This window comes from Ranitomeya variabilis, chromosome 2 (assembly GCF_051348905.1).
Source record: "Ranitomeya variabilis isolate aRanVar5 chromosome 2, aRanVar5.hap1, whole genome shotgun sequence".
Taxonomy (NCBI): Eukaryota; Metazoa; Chordata; class Amphibia; order Anura; family Dendrobatidae; genus Ranitomeya; species Ranitomeya variabilis.
The window spans coordinates 1,075,979,408-1,075,991,314 of record NC_135233.1 but is presented as its reverse complement, the minus strand read 5'-3'; positions in this window follow the sequence as shown (position 1 = coordinate 1,075,991,314).

Here is an 11,907-nt window from a genome sequence, read left to right as displayed (position 1 = left end):
CTAGAAAATGATGAAGGTGGCGGCAGGTGAGAATGAGACATGCGGCAAGAAACTAACATTTATAGCATCAATCGAGTGGTGCAAAAACAAAGAATGCTGAAGTGGTGCTTTAAAAAGGCTGACTGGCTATCTACCATAATAATGACATTAGTGGTTATTATTATGGATGAGGAGATTGTTGCTGGAGACTTAAATTATGTTTCCCTGAAATTTGATCACATTGATTTGATTTGCGAAATTGTAAACAAACAAAAAAAGACTGGCGCCATTTCACACACTGCTGGAGCATCAACAAAATGGCTAATGATGTGGGCTATCCTTTCATGGCCTGAAGATGGGACACCACATGGTTGTAACACAGCCAAGCAAGGTGGGTTATCATAGCCAGTATAACAGATGGCAGCCGGCAAAGGAGCACCATTTGCTTGTACAGTATAAGGATAGGAGGTCAAAGTCATTGCTCATAAAGACAGAGAAGGGCCTAATCTGTAGTAGTCTCAGGGAGTAAAGAATAATTTGGAGATTTGAGTGATAGGGAAGTGCTGTAGCTGTATAGTCAGTGTGACTGTGAATTGATTGGTCTGTGATATGCTGCAGTAATAGCACCTTTATTAGCACCTTTTATACTTCACATTCTGCAAATGAGAGCAATACGAAACCCTTCAGTGCATTTAATTCTCTTGCTCGCTTTCTTTACCAACTTTCTAGCATTGCAATTTGAATCAACTTTTTGGGGAATAGTTGGAGACCTCGGTGATTTCTAGTTTTCAAAAGATCCACTCATCTCAAGTTATTATTGATGTAGTTGTTTATGATTAAAAGAGAAAGGTTGGACATTAATGACCAGAGTCATTTGTTACTATGTAATAACTAGTTGATGTAGTGAGCTGTGTGTGAGAGGAGGTAATTAAGGAGATGTAAGAATCTAGAGGAAAGGCAACGAGACAAGTTTTACAGCAAATAAGGTTATGCAAGCGTAGAAATAATTGCTATGGCTCAACACTTGCGCTTATGGTAATTATGAATGTCATACTAGAAACAGGAAATGAAATGGTGTCTTGTAAAATGATGTAAGCCACAAGCAATATGATATCTAGTGCAATACTTCATTTTTTCCTCCAGCATTATCTGTTAGGGAAAAGTCAGGAGGACCCATAGACACTAGATTTGTTAGAGACTTGAATGGTTCTCCTAATTTTCTGTAATGTTATGAGGATCTGATAGTGTATCTCCTACATTGCATACCATTTATAGAACCTCTGGAATGAAATATGGTAAATTGAAATCTCCAAGATATAATTTAAATATTAGCATAAATGGTAAAAGAAATGTGCAACTGTCACTTGCAGAAGTTAAGATTCTTCTATGAACCTATATGGTACTTCAAGTACTTTACCACATTTCTAAAGAACTAGATAATGCCAAGTCTCTAGAGTTGTAAGACAACTGTAAATAAAATTGAGATATATAGTGGGGGAAATAAGTATTTGATCCCTTGCTGATTTTGTAAGTTTTCCCACTGACAAAAACATGGACAATCCCTAATTTTAAGGGTAAGTTAATTTTAACATTGAGAGATAGAATATCCAAAATAAAATCCAGAAAATCACATTGTATAAATTATATAAATGTATTTGCATTTTGCAGTGAGAAATCAGTATTTGATTCCTCTGACACTCCGTGACCTTAATGTGCTTAATTTTGAGTGACTCCTTTGTTGCCTTGGCTGTATATTTTGGTTCTTTGTCTTGCTTGAAGACCTACTCATCATGACCCATTTTTAATGTCCTGGTGGAGGGAAGGAGGCTGTCACTCAGGTGTTTACTAGACATGGCTCCATCCATTCTCTCATTGATGTGATGAAGTAGTCCTGTGGCCTTAGCAGAGAAACATCCCCAAAACATAATGTTTCCACCTCCATGCTTGACAGTGGGGATGATGTTCTTTGGGTAATAGGCAGCATTTCTCTTCCTCTAAACACAGCGAGTTGAGTTAATGCCAAATACCTCAATTTTTGACTCACCGGACCATAGCACCTTTTCACTCACAGAATCATCCAAATGTTTATTGGCAAACTTCAGATGGGTCTGCACATGTGACTTCTTAAGAAATGGGACCCTGTGGGCATTGCAGAATTTAAAACTTTTACAGCGTAATATGTTAGCAATGGTTTTCTTGGTGACTGCAGTCCCAGCTGCCTTGAGATCATTAACAATTTCCCCAATGTAGTTTTAGGCTGATCTCTCACTTTCCTCATGATCAAGGATACCCCACGAGGCGAGATTCTGCATGATGTCCCAGATCGATGTCAATTGACAGTCATTTTGTATTTCTTCCATTTTCTAACTTTTGCACCAACAGTTGTCGCCTTCTCACACAATGTTACACAGTAACAAGTTGATTAGGAGCGTATAACTGGTCTGTAGGAGCCAGAACTCTTAATGGTTTGCAGGGGATCAAACACTTATTTCTCACTGCAAAATGCAAATAAATGTATAAAATGTATACAACGCTATTTTCTGGATTTTATTATTGATATTCTGTCTCTCAATGTTAAAATTACCCTACCCTTAAAATTATAGACTGTTCATGTCTTTGTCAGTGGGCAAACTTACAAAATCAGCAAGGGATCAAATACTTATTTCCCCAACTGTATACTATTAAGTGTAATGAACTTCTATACTGTGTATATATATATATATATATATATATATATATATTGTAGGGATTTCACTCACTCAGGTGCGATGGCTGACACTTAGGAGGCAGGTTCCAACAAAAGTTCAAAGGTTTATTGCTTCATAAACCAGCTTAGCATAAACAGGAAAACAAATCGCCTTTAACTCAGGCAAAAGGGAAAAACAAGTGTCCATTCCTTCAGGCTCAGTGCTGGAGCCTTAACACACTGTAGGCTAGCACCTCCACACATATCCCCTGTGTTAAACATTAGCCTGTCTTATATAGAGCTAACCACACCCAGTAACCCATTACATGATTAGCCATGTGGTCTGACATCACCACAGATCCTGACAGACATATAGGTAGCTATGTTTACATCACAGCGGCAAGCCATCTATGCGACACATATCTCCCGTCGATTAGACACCCTTTATCCATGCTACATACCTCCCCCCTCTGCCTAAAGCTGTAGGGCTTGGCACTTTCCCCCACTAGACAAGGGATTCTTGACAGGGCATCAGCATTACCGTGCAGCTTTCCGGCCCTATGTTCCACATGGAAACAGAAGTCTTGCAGGGCTAAGAACCAACGGGTGACCCTAGCATTTCTACCCTTCGTTTCCCTCATCCACCTAAGTGGGGCATGGTCGGATATCAATCTAAATTTACGTCCCAGCAGATAGTACCGTAATGTGTCCACCACCCATTTTATGGCCAAGCACTCCTTCTCAACGACTGAGTAGTTCTTTTCAGACGAGGACAACTTCCTACTCAGATAGAGGACAGGATGCTCCTCCCCATGTAGCTCTTGGGAAAGGACTGCTCCCACCCCGACATCTGAGGCATCTGTCTGAAGAATAAACTCTTTTTTGAAGTTTGGGGCCATCAGAACGGGTTGTGTTGTGAATTCCGTTCTCGGGCTCCCTCCTGTTGTCATGAGTGGTACTGTGTGAGTTTGTTCTTGGGCTCCCTCTGGTGGCCTTTAGCAATATGGCTGGGCTCAGCAGCTTCACTTCCTGCTAGGCCTTTCCTATTTAATTCACCGGGACCTTCATTTATTGCCTGCTGTCGGTGTATTCAGTCCTGTTTCTGAGTTCTCCTGAATATTCCTTGTGACCAGTCTCCTGCTGGAAAAGCTAAGTTTGTTTGCTCATTATTTCCTTGAAAACGTTTCTCAGTATATAATGAGTTCAGTCCAGCTTGCTTTTATGTGATTTTTTGCTTGCTGGTTAGTTCTGGGGTGCAGAGTGCGCCCCTCACATCGTGAGTCGGTGTGGGGGTTCTTGCATTCTCTGCGTGGTTTATTTTTGATAGTTTTGTACTGACCGCACAGACTGCTTGCTATTTTCTGTCTATCTAGTATTAGCGGGCCTCATTTGCTTAACCTGTTTCATTTCTACGTTTGTCTTTTCCCCTTAATTCACTGTTATTATTTGTGGGGGGCTTTCTATAACTTTGGGGTTATTTCTCTGAGGCAAGTGAGGTCTTTGCTTTCTCTCTAGGGGTAGTCAGTTTCTCAGGCTGTGACGAGGCGTCTAGGTTTTCAGGTAACGCTCCACGGCTACCTTTAGCGTGTGTGGATAGGATCAGGATTGCGGTCAGTATAGTTTCCACATCCCCAGAACTTGTCCTATGTTCTGGTCATATGTGTCAGGTCAGTTTTGAGGTCCTACCACCGGACCATAACAGTACAGCAGGCCCCAAAGTGTTAATGCAGCAGAAGAGGGAGAAGAGAAATCCTGAAGTCATTTTTTTTTTTTTTTTTTTTCCTCTGCCCTGGGTTTAGCCTCTTTCCTCCCCTTAATTTTTGGGTGGTTCTGAACTCAGCTGCGGATATGGACATTCAGAGTCTGTCTTCTAGTGTGGATCATCTCACTGCAAGGGTGCAGGGCATTCAGGATTATGTAGTTCGCAGTCCTATGTCAGAGCCTAAGATACCTATTCCTGAACTGTTCTCCGGAGACAGATCTAGGTTTTTGAACTTTAAGAATAATTGTAAGTTATTCCTTTCTCTGAGACCTCGCTCCTCTGGTAATTCTGTTCAGCAAGTTAAAATTATTATCTCTTTGTTGCGTGGCAACACTCAAGATTGGGCATTCTCGCTGGCGCCAGGAGATCCTGCATTGCTAAATGTGGATGCGTTTTTTCTGGTGCTTGGAGTGCTTTATGAGGAACCAAATCTGGTAGACCAAGCAGAGAAGGTTTTGCTGGCTCTCTCTCGGGGTCAAGATGAAGCAGAGGTTTACTGTCAGAAGTTTAGGAAGTGGTCTGTGCTCACTCAATGGAATGAGTGCGCCCTGGCAACGATTTTCAGAAAGTCTATATAAGAAATTTGAGGGCACTCACCAATCTTCATAGAAAACGTCCTTTATTAATAAAATCTAACACATAAATTCATAGCCGGAGTCGATGGAGCCGAAGCTCATGTGAGCAGGGGGGATCACAGACGACGGCCGTTTCGCGCTTGTGCCTGCACTTCTACGGGTCAACATACAAGGGTAAAGTGGCGGAAATATAGTGCCGGCTCCAGCACTATATCTATTTCTTATATAGACATTATGCACACTTGTTGTTTCCAGAGGAGCACCCGGAGTCCGGATTATAAGGTTGCTTAATCCATTGGGATATATCAAAGGCACCGTTGTGACAGTCTGCAGTACGCCTCTTATAGTTAGTGCCATCTCATTTTTTTCTATATTTGTGTGATTTTCAGAAAGGGTCTGTCTGAAGCCCTTAAAGATGTTATGGTGGGGTTCCCCACGCCTGCGGGTCTGAATGAGTCAATGCCTTTGGCCATTCAGATTGATCGGCGTTTGCGGGAACGCAAACCTGTGTACCATCTGGCGGAATGTTCTGAGCAGAAACTTGAGCCTATGCAAGGTGACAGGATTCTGACCAGAGTTGAACGGCAAAATCACAGACGTCAGAATGGGTTGTGCTTTTACTGTGGTGATTCTGCTCATGTTATCTCAGCATGCTCTAAGCGCACAAAAAGGTTCACCAAGTCTGTCACCATTGGTACTGTACAAACTAAATTCATTTTGTCTGTTACTTTGATTTGCTCGCTGTCATCCTACTCAATTATGGCTTTTGTGGATTCAGGTGCCGCCCTGAATTTGATGGATTTGTCATTTGCCAGGCGCTGTGGTTTTATCTTGGAGCCTTTACAATTTCCTATTCCTCTAAGGGGAATTGATGCTACACCATTGGCCAAGAATAAACCTCAGTACTGGACCCAAGTGACCATGTTCATGGCTCCTGCACATCAGGAGGTGATTCGTTTTCTTGTGCTACATAATTTGCATGATGTTGTCGTGTTGGGTCTGCCATGGCTGCAGGCTCATAATCCAGTCCTGGATTGGAAAGCAATGTCTGTGTCAAGTTGGGGTTGCCAGGGAATTCATGGCGATGCTCCTTTGGTGTCAACTGCTTCTTCTACTCCTTCTGAAGTCCCTGAATTTTTGTCGGACTACCAGGATGTATTTGATGAGCCCAAATCCAGTGTCCTACCTCCTCATAGGGATTGTGATTGTGCCATAAATCTGATTCCTGGTAGTAAGTTCCCTAAGGGACGACTTTTTAATTTGTCTGTACCAGAACATGCCGCTATGCGGAGTTACATAAAGGAGTCCTTGGAGAAGGGGCATATTCACTCGTCCTCGTCCCCTTTGGGTGCGGGGTTCTTTTTTGTGGCCAAGAAGGATGGTTCTCTGAGACCCTGTATAGATTATCGCCTTCTAAATAACATCACGGTCAAATTTCAGTACCCCTTGCCATTGTTGTCTGATCTGTTTGCCCGGATTAAGGGGGCCAGTTGGTTCACCAAGATAGATCTTCGAGGTGCGTATAATCTTGTGCGCATAAAGCAGGGCGATGAATGGAAAACAGCATTTAATACGCCCGAAGGCCATTTTGAGTACTTGGTGATGCCTTTTGGGCTTTCTAATGCCCCCTCTGTGTTTCAGTCTTTCATGCGCGACATCTTCCGAGAGTATCTAGATAGATTTATGATTGTGTACCTGGATGATATTTTGGTCTTTTCTGATGATTGGGACTCTCACGTGAAGCAGGTCAGGATGGTATTTCAGGTCCTGCGTGCCAATGCCTTGTTTGTGAAGGGCTCTAAGTGTCTCTTCGGAGTCCAGAAGGTTTCCTTTTTGGGCTTTATTTTTTCTCCTACTATTGAGATGGATCCAGTCAAGGTCCAGGCTATTCATGACTGGACTCAACCTACATCTGTGAAGAGTCTTCAGAAGTTCTTGGGGTTTGCTAATTTTTACCGTCGCTTCATCACTAATTTTTCTAGTGTGGTTAAGCCTTTGACGGATTTGACCAAGAAGGGTTCTGATGTTACGAATTGGTCTCCTGCGGCCATGGAGGCCTTTCAGGAGCTGAAACGTCGGTTTTCTTCGGCTCCTGTCTTACGCCAGCCTGATGTTTCTCTTCCCTTTCAGGTTGAGGTTGATGCTTCAGAGATTGGAGCAGGGGCTGTCTTGTCGCAGAAAAGCTCTGATGGCTCTGTGATGAGACCATGTGCTTTCTTTTCAAGAAAGTTTTCGCCTGCCGAGCGGAATTATGATGTTGGTAATCGGGAGTTGTTGGCAATGAAATGGGCATTTGAGGAGAGGCGACATAGGCTTGAGGGAGCCAAGCATCGTGGGGTGGTCTTGACAGATCACAAGAATTTGACTTATCTCGAGTCTGCCAAGCGGTTGAATCCGAGACAGGCTCGATGGTCGTTGTTTTTTTCTCATTTCAATTTCGTGGCTTCATATCTTCCGAGATCGAAAAATGTGAAGGCTGATGCCCTTTCTAGGAGTTTTGTACCTGACTCCCCAGAAGTTTCTGAACCAACTGGTGTCCTCAAAGAGGGGGTGATTTTGTCTGCCATCTCTCCTGATCTGCGACGGGTGTTGCAGGAGTTCCAGGCCAATAGACCTGACTGTTGTCCACCGGAGAGACTGTTTGTCCTGGACAGATGGACCAGTAGAGTTATTTCCGAAGTTCGGGTCATCCTGGAATTTTTGGTACCAGGGATTTGGTGGTGAGGTCCTTTTGGTGGCCTTCCTTGTCGCGGGATGTGCATTCCTTTGTGCAGTCCTGCGGGATTTGTGCTCGGGCCAAGCCTTGCTGTTCTCGTGCCAGTGGTTTGCTTTTGCCTTTGCCTGTCCCGAAGAGGCCTTGGACGCATATTTCCATGGATTTTATTTCGGATCTTCCTGTCTCTCAGAGGATGTCTGTCATCTGGGTGGTTTGTGATTGTTTTTCTAAAATGGTCCATTTGGTACCCTTGCCTAAGCTGCCTTCCTCCTCTGATTTGGTGCCACTGTTTTTTCAGAATGTGGTTCGTTTACATGGTATTCCGGAGAACATTGTGTCTGACAGAGGATCCCAGTTTGTGTCCAGATTTTGGCGGTCCTTTTGCGCTAAGATGGGCATTGAATTGTCTTTTTTGTCGGCCTTCCATCCTCAGACGAATGGCCAAACCGAACGAACTAATCAGACCTTGGAAACTTATTTGAGATGTTTTGTTTCCGCTGATCAGGATGATTGGGTGACCTTTTTGCCATTGGCTGAGTTCGCCCTCAATAATCGGGCTAGTTCTGCTACTTTGGTTTCACCTTTCTTTTGCAATTCTGGTTTTCACCCTCGTTTTTCCTCGGGTCAGGTTGAGCCCTCTGACTGTCCTGGGGTGGATTCTGTGGTGGATAGGTTGCAGCAGATTTGGAACCATGTGGTGGACAATTTGACATTGTCCCAGGAGAAGGCTCAGCGCTTTGCTAACCGCCGTCGCTGTGTGGGTCCCCGACTTTGTGTGGGGGATTTGGTATGGTTGTCTTCTCGTTATGTCCCGATGAAGGTTTCCTCTCCTAAGTTCAAGCCTCGTTTCATCGGTCCTTATAAGATTTTGGAAATCCTCAACCCTGCATCATTTCGCTTGGACCTTCCAACATCGTTTGCCATTCATAATGTGTTCCATAGGTCATTGTTGCGGAGATATGTGGTGCCTGTGGTCCCTTCTGTTGATCCTCCTGCTCCGGTCTTGGTCGAGGGGGAGTTGGAGTACGTGGTGGAGAAGATCTTGGATTCTCGCATTTCGAGACGGAAGCTTCAGTACTTAGTGAAATGGAAGGGCTATGGTCAGGAGGATAATTCCTGGGTTGTTGCCTCCAATGTCCATGCGGCCGATTTGGTTCGTGCCTTTCATTCGGCTCGTCCTGATCGGCCTGGGAGCCCTGGTGAGGGTTTGGTGACCCCTCCTCAAGGGGGGGTACTGTTGTGAATTCCGTTCTCGGGCTCCCTCCTGTGGTCATGAGTGGTACTGTGTGAGTTTGTTCTTGGGCTCCCTCTGGTGGCCTTTAGCGATGTGGCTGGGCTCAGAAGCTTCACTTCCTGCTAGGCCTTTCCTATTTAATTCACCGGGACCTTCATTTATTGCCTGCTGTCGGTGTATTCAGTCCTGTTTCTGAGTTCTCCTGAATATTCCTTGTGACCAGTCTCCTGCTGGAAAAGCTAAGTTTGTTTGCTCATTATTTCCTTGAAAACGTTTCTCAGTATATAATGAGTTCAGTCCAGCTTGCTTTTATGTGATTTTTTGCTTGCTGGTTAGTTCTGGGGTGCAGAGTGCACCCCTCACATCGTGAGTCGGTGTGGGGGTTCTTGCATTCTCTGCGTGGTTTATTTTTGATAGTTTTTTACTGACCGCACAGACTCCTTGCTATTTTCTGTCTATCTAGTATTAGCGGGCCTCATTTGCTTAACCTGTTTCATTTCTACGTTTGTCTTTTCCCCTTAACTCACCGTTATTATTTGTGGGGGCTATCTATAACTTTGGGGTTATTTCTCTGAGGCAAGTGAGGTCTTTGCTTTCTCTCTAGGGGTAGTCAGTTTCTCAGGCTGTGACGAGGCGTCTAGGTTTTCAGGTAACGCTCCACGGCTACCTTTAGTGTGTGTGGATAGGATCAGGATTGCGGTCAGTATAGTTTCCACATCCCCAGAACTTGTCCTATGTTCTGGTCATATGTGTCAGGTCAGTTTTGAGGTCCTACCGCCGGACCATAACAGGGTTGCTTACACAAAACCTCTTTCATTTCTTGGAAGGCTGACTCTGTTTCTTCGGACCACTTAACCATTACTGATTTTGTCCCTTTTAGCAGGTCATTCAGAGGCGCAGCCATCGTGGCGAAGTTTGGGATGAACCTCCTTTAATATCCCACGATTCCCAGGAAGGCTTTAACTTGCTTCTTGGAAACTGGTTTTGGCCATGTTTGAATTGCCTCCACTTTACTGATTTGGGGTTTTATTTCTCCACGACATACTATGTATCCAAGGTACTTAGCTTCTTCTTTACCCAAGGCACACTTCCTCAGGTTTATTGTAAATCCGGCCTCTCTTATAGCATCAAACACCGCTTGGACCTTTTCCAGATGACTCTCCCAGTCTGGGCTAAAGATGACGATATCATCCAGGTACGCAGCAGCGTATGCCTTATGGGGTGCAAGGATTCTATCCATAGCCCTCTGGAAGGTCGCCAGAGCTCCCTGTAGGCCAAACGGCATCCGGACATACTGGAAACATCCATCTGGTGTAGAAAACGCCGTCTTCTCCTTGGCTTACTGTGCCATGGGGATCTGCCAATACCCCTTCTTCAAATCCAAGGTGGTTATGTACCTGGCGGGCCCAAGCCTGTCGATGAGCTCATCAACGCGGGGCATGGGATAAGCGTCAAACTTGGAGACCTCATTCAACTTCCGATAGTCGTTGCAAAACCTCCACTCTCCATCAGGTTTTGGGACCAGGACAATTGGGCTCGACCAACCGCTCTTGGATTCCTCAATGACTCCAAGCTTCAACATACGCTCCACTTCCTTGGAGATAACTTCTCGATGAGCCTCAGGAATACGATAGGGCTTTACGATCACCCGCACATGTGGCTCTATTAGGACCTCGTGCGCTATGACCTTCGTGTGTCCTGGAAACTCTGAAAACAGGTCCCTGTTTTTCTGGAGTAACTCCCGGCACTGTTGTTTCTGGGTCTTCGATAGCGTCTCCGCTATAGTAACCGCTCCAACCTCACCTTCTGGGTTGCTTAACAACGATGGAGTTACTGATACTCTCTATCTTGCCACGGCTTGATGAGGTTGACATGGTACACTTGGAATGGTTTCCATCTTCCTGGTTGGTGAATTTTATAATTTACTTCACCAAGTTTCTCGACAACCTCATATGGCCCTTGCCATTTGGCCAAGAACTTGCTTTCCACTGTCGGAACTAACACAAGAACTCGGTCTCCCGGATTGAACTGCCTCACTCTTGCAGACCGGTTGTAGATTCTGGCCTGAGCTTCTTGTGCCTGGAGGAGGTGTTCTTTCACGATAGGCATCACCTTTGCAATCCTCTGCTGCATCAGGGCCACATGCTCAATGACGCTTCTGTGGGGCGTGGCTTTGGCTTCCCAGGCTTCCTTGGCTACATCCAGGAGTCCTCTCGGATTTCGGCCATATAGAAGCTCAAACGGTGAGAACCCTGTGGAGGCCTGTGGAACTTCACGAATGGAAAACATCAGATAGGGTAAGAGGCAATCCCAGTCTCTACCGTCTTTCTCTATAGCTTTTCTCAGCATGCTCTTCAGTGTCTTGTTAAATCTCTCAACAAGACCATCTGACTGGGGATGGTACACCGAGGTCCTCAACTGGGAGATTTTCAGGGCTTTGCATAACTCCCTCATCACCTTGCTCATGAAAGGTGTCCCCTGGTCAGTCAGGATCTCCTTCGGCAGACCTGTCCGGGAAAAGACATGGACCAACTCGCGGGCTATACTCTTCGAGGAAGAATTTCTCAAGGGAATTGCCCCAGGATAGCGTGTGGCATAGTCCAGGATGACTAATATATACTGATGGCCCCAGGCTGATTTAACTAAGGGACCAACCAAGTCCACGGCAATTCTCTTGAACGGTACCTCAATAATGGGCAGTGGCACAAGGGGGTTCCGGAAATGAGGAGTGGGAGCAGTTAGCTGACATGTAGGGCAGGACCTGCAATAGTTCACTATTTATCGGTGACACCAAGGCCAATAGAATCTCTGCACAACCCGTTCCTGCGTTTTTTCCACCCCTAGGTGTCCACCCAAGATGTGTGAATGGGCCATGTCCAACACCTTCCGTCTATATGGACCCGGCACTACCAACTGCTCTACCAACTCTTCCCTTATTTTCGTGACCCGGTACAA